Below are 15426 nucleotides of genomic sequence, written 5' to 3'. Positions count from 1 at the left end.
TTTGCATTAACAACCAACACACTCAGGGATGTGATGGAGGCAGCCCGCAAGTGTTGCCACAGTTCCTGTGTCAACATAGCATGCCCACGATGCTCAACAGGGTAACACAGAAACGTAAAAGATAATATAAAGCAGGCATGGAAAAGTGAGAGAGAGAATCAAGGGTCTGCAGATGCTAGGATCTGGAGCTACAAACAATCCACTGGAGGAAGTGGTGCCGGAACATCGACAATTCCTTCCCTCCCTCCCTCCCGCCAAAGGAATGAAAAGAGAAATTGCAGTAAATGACAATCCCCTGTGGGAAAGAGATGCAGGGTTTTAATGTTAGGAAATAGCAGAGATTTTCTAAGGGTAGAAAACACTAAAAACACCCCAATAGTAATAGTCAATCATGAGGTTATAAGGAGGGAGTAACCTGCAACAAACCTTATTACCAATTGACTGAACCAGGCAGCTAGTGGGGATGAAGGTTGATAGGTCTCCTAGACCAGAAGGCCCATATTTTCGGGTCTGAAAGGAGGTGATGCAGAGATACTCTAAAGATATGTTGTAATCTACCAAATTTCCATGGATTTTGGAAAGGATGGGAAAACTACTAATGTACCGCCGCTATTCAGGAAAAGAGGAGAGTAGCAGAAATTATAGGTAAGTTCGTCTCACTTGTGTCATTGGGAAAATTCTATCAGAATCAGAATCAGGTTTATTATCACTGGCATGTGTTGTGAAATTTGTTATCTTAGCAGCAGCAGTTCAATGCAATACATAATATAGAAGAAAGAAAAAATAAGTAAATCAATTACAGTAGACGTATATTGAATAGATTAAAAATCGTGCAAAAAACAGAAATAATATATATTAAAAAAGTGGGGTAGTTTTCAAGGGTACAATGTCCATTTAGGAATCGGATGGCAGAGGGGAAGAAGCTGTTCCTGAATCACTGAGTGTGTGCCTTCAGGCTTCTGTACCTCCTACCTGATGGTAACAGTAAAAGAATGGCATGCCCTGGGTGCTGGAGGTCCTTAATGATGGATGCTGCCTTTCTGAGACACCGTGCTTTGTAGGCTAGCACCCAAAATGGAGCTGACCAAATTTACAACCCTCTGCAGCTTCTGTTGGTCCTGTGCAGTAGCCCCCCACCCCCCCCCGCCGGCCCCCATACCAGACAGAGATGCAGCCTGTCAGAATGGTCTGTGCGGTACATCTATAGAAGATTTTGAGTGAATTTGTTGACATACCAAATCTCTTTAAACTCCTAATGAAGTGTAGTCATGCCTTCATTATGACTGCATCAATGTGTTGGGACCAGGTTAGATCCTCAGAGATCTTGACACCCAGGAGCTTGAAACTGCTCACTCTCCACTTCTGATCCCTCTATGAGGATTGGTATGTGTTCCTTCATCTTACCCTTACTGAAGTCCACAATCAGCTCTTTCATCTTACTGACATTGAGTACCAGGTGTTGCTACGACACCACTCCACTAGTTGGTACATCTTGCTCCCATATGCCTTCTCGTCACCATCTGAGATTCTACCAACAATAGTTGTATCATCAGTAAATTCATAGATGGCATTTGAGCTATGCCTAGCCACACAGTCATGGGTATAGAAAGAGTAGAGCAGTGGGCTAAGCACACACCCCTGAGGTGCACCAGTGTTGATCGTCAGCGAGGAGGGGATGTTATCACCAATCTACACAGATTGTGATCTTCCGGTTAGGAAGTCGACAATCCAATTGCAGAGGGAGGTACAGAGGACCAGGTTCTGTAACTTCTCAATCAGGACTGTGGGAATGATGGTATTAAATGCTGAGCTATAGGCGATGAAGAGCATCTTGACATAGGTGTTTGTGTTGTCCAGGTGGTCCAAAGAATGTGAAGAGCCATTGAGATTGCATCTGCCGTTGAACTATTGTGGCAACAGGAAAATTGCAATGGGTCCAGATCCTTGCTGAGGCAGGAGTTCAGTCTGGTCATGACCAAACTCTCAAAGCATTTCATCACTGTCGATGTGAGTGCTACCGGGCGATAGTCATCAAGGCAGCTCACATTATTCTTCTTAGGCACTGGTATAATTTTTGCCTCTTTGAAGCAAGTGGGAACTTCTGCCCATAGCAGTGAGAAGTTGAAAATGTCCTGAGTACTCCTGCCAGCTGGTTGGCACCTAGTATCCATTATTGGGAAAAACAGGAAATTTAAGAAAATCGTAAGACAATCAAGCAGAGTCAACATTGTTTTGTGAAAGCAAAATCATATTTGATGAGTTTGCTTTGGTTCTTTGAGGATATAACAGACGGTGGATTAAGGGAAACCAGTAGATGTAACATATTTGGATATCCATCGATAAGGTTAATGCATGTGACAAGGGTGCATGGGGCTGGGGGTAATATATTAGCATAAGTAGGGTCACATCACTCTTCCACTCCACAGTTGTTGGCTTCTTGCATTGTATCAATTAAACCTGATTCTGGAGATGATGGAGTTAGTCTATGAGGAGAAATTGTGTCACCTGTGACTATACTCACAGCAATTCAGAAGAATAAGAGGGGATCTTATAGAAACATATAAAATTATGAAAGGGGCAGAAAAGATAGATGCAGGAATGTTGTTTCCACTGGTAGGTGAGACTAGAACTCAAGGAAGTAGCCTCAAGATTTGGAGGGATAGATTTAGGACAGAGATGAAGAGGAACTGCTTTTTACAGAGAGTAGTGAATCTGTGGAATTTTCTGCTCATGGAAGCATTGGAGGTTACCTTAATACTTACATTTAAGGAACAGTTAGTTAGAATTTTGTATGTCAGGGCAATTAAACGTCATTGGGAAAGGGCAGGCAGGTGGAGTTGTGTCCAAGGCCAGATCAATCATAATCTTATTGAATGATGGAGCAGACTTAAGGGGGCAGATGGCCTACTCATGCTCCTATTTTTTATGTAGAGCAAAGCAGGATAATATGTTAGTTTTGTATCGGCAATCAGCAGTTAGTGAGGTGCCCCCAGGGTTCAGTAGTTGACTCAACTACTTGCAAACTATATAGCAGACTTGAACTAAGGGAATGAGTGTACTGATGAAACAAAGATAGTAGGTTTAACATGGATGTAGAAGTCACAAAGACTGTGTATAATGTATGATGTTATCCACTTCTTAACAAACAGTAATAATGCAAATTGTTACTTAAATATAGTGCAAATATGGTGTGGATCTGGGAGTGTTAATATATGAAGTACAAAATGGTTAGCAGAGAGGTATTGTAAGTAATTAGGAAGGTAAGCTGGCCTTCATTACAAGGGATATGGAGTGTAAAGGAATCTTTGATGTAACTTAGCAGGGTGCCGATGAGAAGACACCTTGAGTACTGCTTACAGTTTAGTTTTCCGTGTTTAAGAAAGGATGATACGCCTGTATTGGAGATAACTGGGGATGAAGGAGTTGACTAATAAAGAAAGGTTATGCAGAATGGAGTAAAGAGGAAAGAGAGATGACCCTGGAATAAAAGGATTAACACACGAGGAACGTTTAATGGCTCTGGGCCTGTACTTGCTGGAGTTTAGAAGAATGAGGGGGATCTCATCGAAACCTATCAAATATTAAAAAGCCTAAATAGAGTGGATATGGAGAGGATGTTTCCTGTATTGGGGGATTCTAGGACCAAAGGGTACAGCCTTAGAATACAATAATATCCCTTTAGAACAGTGATGAACAGGGTTTTCTTTTGACAAAGGGTGGTGAGTCTGTGGAATTTATTGTCATGGATGGCAGTGGAGGCCAAGTCTTTGGGTATATTTGAAGTAAAGTTCAAAGTAAATTTTATTATCACAGTACATATATGTTACCATTTTTTGTGGGCATTCTCAACAAATTTATAGAATAATAGCTATAACAGAACCAGTTAAAGACTGCCCAACTAGGGCGTTCAACCAAAGTGCAGAAGACATCAAACTGTGCAAATACAAAAAGAAGGAACAATAATATAAATAAATAATCAATAACTATCAAAAACATGACATGAATAGTCCTTGGGAGTGAGTTCATAGGTTGTGGGAACAGATCAGAGATGGGGCAAGTGAAGTTGGATGAAGTTATCCCCCCGGTTCAAGAGTCTGATGGTTGAGGGGTAGTAGCAGATACTGAACCTGATGGCATGAGTTCTGAGCCTCATGCACCTTCTTCCTCATGGCAGAAGTGAGAAGAGAGGACATCCTGGGTGGAGACCCTTATGATGGATGCTGCTCCCTGTGACAGTGATTCATGGAGAGGTACTTAATGGTTGGGAGGGCGTTACCCATGATCGACTGGGCCATTTCCACTATTCTTTGTAGGATTTTCCATTCAAGGACACTGGTGTTTCCATATCAGGCTGGGATGCAGCCAGTCAGTTACTCTCCACTGCACATCTGTTGAAGTTTGTCAAAGTTTTAGATGTCATGCCAAATCTCTGCAAATTCCTAAGGAAGTAGAGGCGCTGCCATGCTTTCTTAATAATTGGTCTTACATGCTGGGCCCATGACAGGTCCTCTGAAGTAGTAACACGTAGGAATTTAAAGTTATTAACTCTCTCCACCTCTGGTCCTGCAATGAAGACTGGCCCATGGCGCTCCAGTTTCCTTCTCCTGAAGTCTACAATCAGCTCTTTGGTCTTGCTGACATTGACTAAGAGGTTGTTGTTATGACACCACTCAGCCAGATTTTTAATCTCCCTCCTATGTGATGATTCATCACCACCTACTTCAGCGGAGGTTGATAGGTTCTTGATTAGTAAAGATGTCAAGGTTACGGGTAGAAAGGAGGAGAATGGGGATGAGTGGGATAATAAATCAATGATGAGCAGACACAATGGGCTAAATGGCCTAATTCTGCTCCTATGTCTGATTATATTATTTACCGGAACGTGAGGGGGATGTTTCTGCTGGTTTCAGAAATAGGTAGTCCATTTAAGGCAGAGAGGAGGAAGAATTTCTTCGCTCTAAGGGTCATGAGAGCTGTGGAGTCAAGTAATTCAACAGCACTCTCTATAGAACACAGGATGCTGGCCCATATCATGAGGCTTCCTGCTCAGGAGATGCAATGTAATACAGTGGTGTTGTATTAATTGATTTGTTTCAAACCAGACAACCCTGGCTAAGCTATTTAGTTCAAGGAAGCTTGCAGACAAGATTGATACTATCACTTGGCACATCAAATAGCCGAGCTGTTAATAGTGGGAAGGTTTGTAGGCACAAAGAGTCAGCTTCACAGCGTTAATTGTGAGAATGTGGAAACTGTCTCCAGAAGCTTTGAAACCACCTGTATGAAAAGGTATCTGAAAAATTACCACGTGTGTGGTCACCCACCAACATGGCAGTAACGCAATATAGATATAAGAGACCAGTCATGCTTTTTAAGAATGGCCTAAGAACATCAAGAAGGATTTCAAAAATACAGAATGAACTAGAATCTGTTCCTCTACCCTCATTTTCTGCCATAGATGATTTGTTCATCTGCAATTTGTTAGTATGTTCTTATAGGAATCTTACTTGTGTTTTGGAAATCCTTTGTGTTTGTTATTTTGAAGTCTTTTATAAGATAGAAATGCTCTGTGAGTTTTAAATGTGATTTAAATGTATATCACTAAAAATAATTGCACTGTGTTTAAACTTTAAAAATGAACTTTGTTAGCTGGAAGTAGCTCCTCCTTGGTAGGGTGGGGAGGACCCACCGGTCAAATAGACCACTCCACTCGACGTGGAGGATAAACAAGGAAATCAACTAGCCTTTCTGGATTAGGTAGTCACCCCCTTAGCGAGGGTGCCCGTGGCTATTTATCTTGGATAAGGCTTAAGATCTTCATTTGAGTTTCGAACTTTGCAGTCAGCAAACCCAAACTTATCACATATTTCAGAATGGAATAGTGCAGGCATGGACAGGGATGAGAGTTTAACATCTTCAGGGACCGCAGTGTTATGCACAGGTTGGGAGTAACTCTCTGACAGAAGGAGATTCTCATGTGCTGAAAGTGATTAAGGAGAGGAACTTCCTGAGCAACAGATGATCTGGGGAATGGGATGATCTAGGGAGCAGGAATGGAGGTGATGGGCAGGTCAGATACGCTGTTAAGATAGTGATGGCAATTGGGTTTTCACTATCACTGGTATACACAGAAACTTCTCTGGGGTGGGGTGCGGTGGGGAGGTCCTGAGTGGAAATGCCATAACTCTTGAGACAGAGGAGACTGCAACAGGTGGAGCTGCCTCTGAGGTTCAAGTGGGAGGGAAAGTAGTCCTCATTAGAAGTAGCAGCAGGTCTGAAGGATTGGAAGTCCTTTCCTCTGCCGTATCCTGAGATGTGATTCCAAAAACCACTCCAGGGATGTTTGGAAATGAGAGGGCAGGAGAAATGTGATCTCATGTCCATGGGATGGAGCCCAGAGTCTGTCAGACTCACAGAAGAATGGTCCAGGTTTCAACACTGGAGACAAGGATGTAGTACTGAAGGAAATTCAGGTGTAATAATGGGTCTTACTGTGACCACACCTTTAACCTTAAAGAGAAGAACATTAGTGGGAAAAGGCACAGAAGCCCCACAGAGTGTTGTAAACAGAAATATGACTTCTGGCCCCAAAGGGGGGTAATCACTCTGGAGACAAGACTGTTGGTTAGTGGAGTGAATGTGGTTGGTTTCAATGTGGAGAAGGATGCAGAGTTGTGAAAGAGGTGTGATGCGGTAACACAAAGGTTACTGCAGAGATTTGGGAGACCGAGCTGTTCCTGTAACCGGAATCTCTCAGACAGTTACTGCACTTCCTCAGAAACTTCAATAAAGTATTGCCAACAGAAATCTGATTTCTGGCCCCAGGTGGGAACAGAAGTGGGATGACATGGTAGTTTAGCGGTTAGCATAATGCTACTATAATGTAAAACCAGGATTTAATTTTGCAACGAGTTTGGATATTGTGACCGTGACGAGGTGGATTTCCTTGGGGTGCTCCTTTTTCCTCCCACATTCCAAAGGGTTAGCATGTTTGCGACGGAAGTGTGGTGACACTTGCAGGCTACCCAGCACAGTCCTCACTGACTTGATTTGATGCAAGCAACGCATTCACTGCATGGCTCTTTGTGCATGTGACAAATCGAAGCTAATCTCTCTGTGTTTATTAGCATGGGCGACAAGAAGGTTGGTGAATGGGGCAAATGTAGTCGATTTCAATGTGGAGCGGAATGCAACGGTTTGAAGTAAATAGCTTATGGTGATAAAATAGTTATTTTAGAGAGGGTGTCCAGGCACCTGAAGTAGCAAAACTCAATAATAGTTCTTCCAGTCAGGCCAGTTGAAATACTTAAAGTCAAGTATTACTTAAAGGCCCTGAAAACTTGTACCCTGAAACCAACTGGCGGGAGTATTCAAGGGCACTTTCAATCTCTCACTGCCACGGGAAGAAGTTCCCACTTGCTTCAAAAGGGCAACAATTATACCAGTGCCCAAGAAGAATAATGTGAGCTGCCTTAAGGACTATCGCCCAGTAACACTCACCTCAACAGTGATGAATTGCTTTGAGAGGTTGGTCATGACTAGACTGAATTCCTGCCTCAGCAAGGACCTGGACCCATTACAATTTGCCTATTGCCACAATAGGTTAAGGGCAGACGCAATCTCAATGGCTCTTCACACAGCCTTAGACCACCAGGACAATACAAACACCTATGTCAGGATGCTGTTCATCAACTGTAGCTCAGCATTTAGCACCATCATTCCCACAATCCTGATTGAGAAGTTACAAAACCTGGGCCCTGTACCTCCCTCTGCAATTGGATACCCGACTTCCTAACCGGAAGACCACAATCCGTGCAAGTTGGTGATAATATCTCCTCCTCGCTGACGATCAACACTGGTGCACCTCAGTTGTGTGCTTAGCCCTCTGCTCTACTCTCTCTATATCCATGACTGTGTGGCTAGGTATAGCTCAAATACCATCTATAAATTTACTGATGATACAACCACTGTTGGTAGAGTCTCATATGAAGATGAGAGGGAGTACAGGAGTGAGATATACCAACTAGTGGAGTGGAGTCATAGCAACAACCTCAGTGAGACAATAGAGCTGATTGTGGACTTCAGGAGAGCAAGACGAAGGAACGCATACCAATCCTCATAGAGGGATCAGAAGTGGAGAGAATGAGCAGTTTCAAGTTCCTGGGTGTCAAGATCTCTGAGGATCTAACCTGTTCCCATCATATCCATGCAGTTATAAAGAAGGCAAGACAGCAACTGTACTTCATTAGAAGTTTGAAAAGATTTGGTATGTCAACAAAAATACTCAAAAACTTTGATAGATGCACCATGGAGAGCATTCTTACAGGCTTCATTACTGTCTGGTACGGGGGGGGAGGGGCTACTGCACAGGACCGAAATTAGCTGCAGAGGATTGTAAATTTAGTCAGCTCCATCTTGGATACTAGCCTGCAAAGTAGCCAGGACATCTTCAAAGAGCGGTGTCTCAGAAAGGCAGCGTCCATTATTAAGGACCTCCAGCACCCAGGGTATGCCTTTTTCTCATTGTTACCATAAGGTAGGAGGTACAGAAGCCTAAAGGCACACACTCAGTGATTCAGGAACAGCTTCTTCTCCTCTGCCATCTGATTCCTAAATGAACATTGTACCCTTGAAAACTACCCCACTTTTTTAATATATATTATTTCTGATTTTGAATTATTTTTAATCTATTCAATATACATATACTGTATTGCATTGAACTGCTGCTGCTAAATTAACAATTTTCACAATACATGCCAGTGATAATACACCTGATTCTGAAGTAATCAAAATGAGCTGGCAGCTAAACCTAAAAGGTGGACACCAGTAATTCTGGGGACAACACTATAACATTAACCTGATAGTCTAAATTTGCCCGTTTGGAATGGATATCAAACCTCTTTCACCTTACCTGTCTGTGGGTCCACCCTCCCCACTGAGGCCATGTCTACCCTCATCCACAGGGTTCTCTTTAATCTAAGTTCAGAGACTCCCCTGTCAGTGATGGTCACGTCCTGTGGCTGTATAATGTAAGAAGGTATTGATGTGTTCCTCCTGTGGGGAAAAGGAGATGGAACAGCACAATGCTGGTTAGGAGGTTTTGCTTGTTGGAGTTGAGGGGCAATGGGGGGGGGGATGGGAAAATTCTGGAACTTATTGAGTTCCTGAAAACTGAGAATGGGTGAAGTGAGCAATTTGGCAAGTGAAAGAGCGAGTTTCCATGGTTAACGGTAACTGCAAGAATTGTACAACATGAAACGTGTGTGAAGGTTTCTGGGAACCGTCTGTGGGGCCAAGCCATTGAGTATTTAAAGCAGGGGTTGACAGGTTCTCGAAGGTTACGGGGAGAAGGCAGGAGAATGGGGTTGAGAGGGATAATGAATCAGCCATGGTGGAATGGTGAGCAGGCTTGATGGGCTGAATAGCCTAATTTGGTTCCTTTGTCTTATGGTCTAAGATCAAAAAGCCATTTTGAAACTTTAGTGATCCTTAAATTGCCCTTTGCTGATAGAGCTTCTTCCTTGCTGATTAGATATATACCTTGATACCCAACTGACTTAACCAGCTTCAGGAGAGTGCGGAGTCTGGGACTTGAAGAGAAGTCTTGTTTCCCTGCTAACAGCAGGACCAATTCTATTCGTCTCCAGTGTCACTGTTCTTCAGCTGATGAGAATGTACTTATACAGTGTTTACACACTGCATTATCCCACTGACCTCAACAAACTGAAAAGCAGAGAATGGCAAGTTGTGGTTGGTCATGTATTCTTCATTTGTTGAATAGCCTCAAGCCCATTCAATGTCTATTCTACAAGGTTAGTGAATCCGAAATGCAGAAGCCTACAGCAGCCATAGAGATGATCCATACAGAAACATGTTATCCACTTTTCACTCTAAAAGGTGATTCAGTCTGGCAGAGCAATACTGACTGCAAGTTAGGTCCCACTTCAGTTACTTCCAGAACATACCCCACATTTGCCTGTTAAGGACAGCAGAAAGTACAGGGTGCTCTGTCCAGACTAGAAATACAGAGGATATTTTAAATTCAAGGAGTTTAGATTCCAGTTCACAAGTAATTGTCCTCCAATTAAGAAGCTTTTCTCTGGCAATTTCGTTTTGGCCTAATTTTATTAAAAATAGACAGGATTCAATTTATTTTATGAAAATAGTTCAGAGGTCCCCATGGGCCCCACTAAAAGTCTTTTTTCTCAGAGATTCATCAGAATAAAAGAGATTGATGGTAGGCAGGGACATCAGGCTTGTCACGTGCGATTCATTTTCTAGCTGTCTCTAAGTATCCCTCTCTCTGCAGTTTTGCACAGCCATTTAACCTTTTTCAAACTGTCTTAATCAATTGTTATTTAACTCCACTTCTATAATTCTACCTTATTCATTAATTTCCCATCTGAAATCATGTTAAATGTTTCTCAATATTCAAGTACCTAATACTTCTGTGTAAGATAAAAATGTTCCAATCAGTTTGTTTGAATTTAATTTTAAACCTTTTCTCTATTCTGTATCAATTCAAAATTCTGAAGATAATCATCCTCCAGATCTCTCAAGATTATTTAAAAATTCTTGTCCACAACTAACTAATGTTAAAGTAACCAGTTAGGCATGTTTTTAAAAACAAAGGAGCTGGTTGTGGACTACAGGAGGAATGGAGACAGGCTAACTCCTATTGACATCAATGGATCGGGGGTTAAGAGGGTGAACAGCTTTAAGTTCCTCAGCATACACATCACTGAGGATCTCACATGGTCTGTACAACAGTGCCTCTTTCACCTCAGATGGTTGAAGAAGTTTGGTATGGGTCCCCAGATCCTAAGAACTTTCTATAGGGGCACAATTGAGAGCATCCTGACTGGCTGCATCACTGCCTGGTATGGGAACTGTACCTCCCTCAATCGCAGGATTCTGCAGAGAGTGGTGCAGACAGACCAGAGCATCTGTAGATGAGAACTTCCCACTATTCAGGACATTTATAAAGACAGGTGTGTAAAAAGGGCCCGAAGGATCATTGGGGACCTGAGTCACCCCAATCACAATCTGTTCCAGCTGCTACCATCCAAGAAATGGTACCACAGCATGAAAGCCAGGACCAACAGGCTCTGGGACAGATCTTCCACCAGGCCATCAGACTGCATAATTCATGCTGATATGATTGTATTTCTATGTTATATTGACTGTCCTGTTGTACATACTATTTATTATAAATTACTATAAATTGCACATTGCACATTTAGACGGAGACGTAACATAAAGATTTTTACTCCTCATGTATATGAAGGATGTAAGTAATAAAGTCAATTCAATTCTTAACTTCTGATGCATATTTTCCAGATGATAACGTCACAGCTCCACAATTTTCATTACTCGATGTCTTAAAGAAGGCAGAAAACAAATTCCTCACTCTTCTCCTTGCCTCTAAAGAGAGACAATTGGGTTTTTCTAAAAAGCATTTGATTGAATCAAAGGAATACACCTGACTGGGGCTTGCAGAAGATGGGGGAATTGAACTCACTGCAACCCTTGTATTACAATGGTCCAAATAGCTTCTTTCCTTAAGTAACTCGCATTAGATCTAGGATTCTAAAATTAGATTTGTTTTCCCCCATTCACTAAGATATATCATTCTCTTTTATCAACCTCTTTTATTATTATTTTGAACTGGGATGCTTCTTGTTCCTCTAAATTTCCATCTTCCCTACTGTACTACTGGCTTCATATCCTGTTTGGCTGTCCTGTGAAAACTTTATAAAACCTTGGTTAGCCACATCCAGAGCATTGTGTGCAGTTCTGACTGATACATTATAGCAGGATGTTTTAGCGACGGAGGGGTTGTAGAGGAGATTTCCCAGCACGTTGCCTGCACTGGAGAGGTATGGTTATAATGAGAGACAGGATAGACTGGGTTGGTTTTACCTACAACAAAGGGTGACCCGATAGCGGGATACAAACACAAGGGATTCTGCAAATGCTGGAAACCTTGAACAACACACACAAAATGCTGGAGAAACTCAGCAGGTCAGACAGCAGCTGTGGAAGTGAATGGACAGTCAACATTTCAGGCCTAAACTCTTCATCAGGACTGGAAAGGAAGGAGGCAGAAGACTGAGTAAGAAGTTGGGGGAAGGGAAGGAGTACAATGTGACAGGTGATAGATGAGACCAGGTGAGGGGGAAGTTGGGTAGGTGGACGGGGGCGGGTGGATGAAGTAAGCTGGAAGATGATAGGTGGAAAATTAAAGGACTAAAGAAAAAAGAACCTAACAGGAGAGGAGAGTGGACCATGGAAGAAAGGGAAGGAGGAGGGGAACCAGAGGAAGAAGATGGGAAAGTGAGGATAGGGGGCGAGAAGGTAACCAGAAATCATTCATTCGTTATATGCTGTGTCATATGGCATGGGCAATCATGGTCCTTCCTTGACCATGATTGTTCTTTTCTACAGAAGAGGTTTGCCTTTGCCTTCTTCTGGGCAATATCTTTACAAGACAGGTGACGCCTGCCATTATCAATACTGTTCAGAGATTGTCTGCCTGGCATCAGTGGTTGCATAACCAGGACTTGTGATATGCACCACCTGCTCCTGTGGCTTCACATAACCCATATGGGGGCTAAGCAGCTTCTACACCTTGCCCAAGGGCGACCTGCGGAAGGAGGAAAAGACCTTACACCTCCTTCAGAAGAGATGTATCTCCATCTGCCTCCCAACCAGAATGAGAGAGGTGGAGGGGGGAGTAATTATCGGAAGTTAGAGAAATAGATGTTTATGCCTTTAGTTGGAGCTACCCAGATGCAATATAAGGTGTTGCTCCTCCAGCCTGTGTTTGGTCTCACCGTGGCATGGGAAGATAGGTCAGAATGAGAGTGGGAAGTTGAATTGAAATGGGTAGCCAATGGGAAACCCTGCCCTTTGCATACAGGAATACAAAATTATGAATGGTGTAGACAAGGTAGATGATAAAAATAGTTTTTCCATATTAGAGGCATCAATGGGTACAGGTTAAGGGTGAGAATTAGGAGGTTTAGGGAGGATCCGAGAAGACCATAGGACACAGGAGCAGAGTTAGACCAATTGAGACTCCTTCACCATTCCATCATGGCTGATTTATTATCCCTCTCAACCCCATTCTTCTGCTTTCTCCCCTTAACCTTTGATCCCTGACTAAACTAGAACCTATCAACCTCCGTTTTATATATACTCAATAACTCTACAGCCACCCCCTGGCTAAACAAGTTTTTCCTCATCTTGATTCTAAATGGATGACCTTCTATCCTGAAGCTGTGTCCTCTGGTCCTAGACTCACCCACTATTGGAAACACCCTCTCCACACTCTATCTAGGCCTTTCAATATTCAATAGGTTTCTCTGAGATCTCCCCTCATTCTTCTAAATTCCAGTGAGTACAGGCCCAGAGCCATAAAATGCTCCTCACACATCAACCCTTTCATTCCCAGTATCATTCTCGTGAACCCCCTCTGGACCCTTTCCAATGCCAGCATATCTTTCCTTAGATAAGGGGCCAAAAACTGCTCATAATACTCCAGTTGCAGTCTGACCAATGCCTTATAGACCCTCAGTATTACATCCTTGCTCTTATGTTTTAGTTTGTCTGAAATAAATGCTAAACACAACATTTGCTTTCCTTAAGGTTTTCCTAAAGTTAACCTTTAGAGAAACTTGCACAAGGACTCCCAAGTCCCTCTGCACTTTTTATTTTGAATTTCCTGCCCATTTAGAAAACAGTCTGCACCTTTTTTCTTTCTACCAAAGTGCATGACCATACATTTCCCTACATTATATTCCATCTGCCACTTTGCCTATTCTCCCAATCTAAGTCCTTCAGCAGACTCTCTGCTTCCTCAAAACTATCTGCCTCTCCACCTATCCTTGTATCTCCCGCAAACTTGGCCACAAAGCCATCACTATGGCTATCCAAATCACTGACACACAACATGAAAAGAAGCAACACCAACACCTGCGCCAGACCACTAATCACCAGCAACCAACCAGAAAAGGCTCCCTTTTTTTTCCCCACTCTTTGCCTCCTGCCAGTCAGCTAATGGTCTATCCATGCTAGTATCTTTCCTGTAATACCATGGGCTCTTATCTTGTGAAGCAGCCTAATGTGCGGCACCTTGTCAAAGACCTTCTTAAAAATCCAAGTGAACTACATTCAGTGACTCTCCTTTATCTATCCTGCCTGTTATTTCCTTACAGAATTCCAATATATTTATTAGGCAAGATTTCTCCTTAGGGAAACCTTGCTGACATTGGCCTACTTTATCATGCATCTCCAAGTACCCCAGAACTTCATCCTTAATAATGGGCTCCAACATCTTCCCAACTACTGAAGTCAGGCAAACCGTCCTATAACTTACTTTCTTCTGCCTTCCTCCTTTTTAAAAGGATATTTGCAATTTTCCTGTCCTGCAGCATCAAGATTCTAGTGGTTCTTGAAAGATCATTACTAATGCCTCCACAATCTCATTAGCTACCTCTTTCAGTATCTTGGGGTGTACACCATCTGGTCCAGCTGAATTATCTACCATCAGGCCTTTCAGCTTCCCAAGCACCTTCTCCTTAGTAATAACTACACTCACTTCTGACCTGACACTCCTGAATTTCTGGCATACTGCTAGTATCTTCCACCGTGAAGACTTACACAAAATATTAAGTTTGGCTGCCATTTCTTTCAGGAGTCCAATATCTATTCTTGACTCTTTTACTCTTTATATATCTGGGGGAAAAAACTTTTGGTATCCTCTTTTATACTAGTGGCTAACTTACCTTCATATTTTCTTTTCTTTCCTTATAGCTTTTAATTGCCTTCTGTTGGTTCTTAAAAACTTCCCATTCCTAACTTCCCTCTAATCATTGTTATATTACATACCCTCTCCTTTGATTTTATGCTGTCTTTGACTTCCCCTTGTCACTCACAGTTGCCTCATCCTCCCATCTTCATCATGGAGATGTATCTATCCTGTCCCTCCCGAATTGCTCCCCAAAAAACTCCAGCCATTGCAGTTCTGCTGTCATCCCTGATAGAGTCTCCTTCCAATCAACTTTGGCCACTTCCCCTCTCATGCCTCTGTAATTCCCTTTACACCACTGTAATACAGATACCTCTGACTTTATCTTCTACCTCTCAAACTGCAGGGTGAATTCTATCATATTATGATCACTGGCTCCCACCATCCCCTCTGCCAACTCCAACAGAGAGGGCAATAGGAATTTAGAACAAGCTGTTTGGAGGAGGTGGAGGTAAAGTCTCTCAATCACCCAGATTAGGCAACAGCCCTAACATGGGTAAATGGTGTTAATGTAGGTAGGTAATGGGCAGTAGACTATTTTTTGTGTTGTACGACTCCATATTAGCTGTAGCACTTTGGTAAATTACAGAAAAAAAAATCAAGGTAAGTGATGG

This window comes from Mobula hypostoma, chromosome 9 (assembly GCF_963921235.1).
Source record: "Mobula hypostoma chromosome 9, sMobHyp1.1, whole genome shotgun sequence".
Taxonomy (NCBI): domain Eukaryota; kingdom Metazoa; phylum Chordata; class Chondrichthyes; order Myliobatiformes; family Myliobatidae; genus Mobula; species Mobula hypostoma.
Note: the sequence above shows the minus strand (reverse complement) of the source record.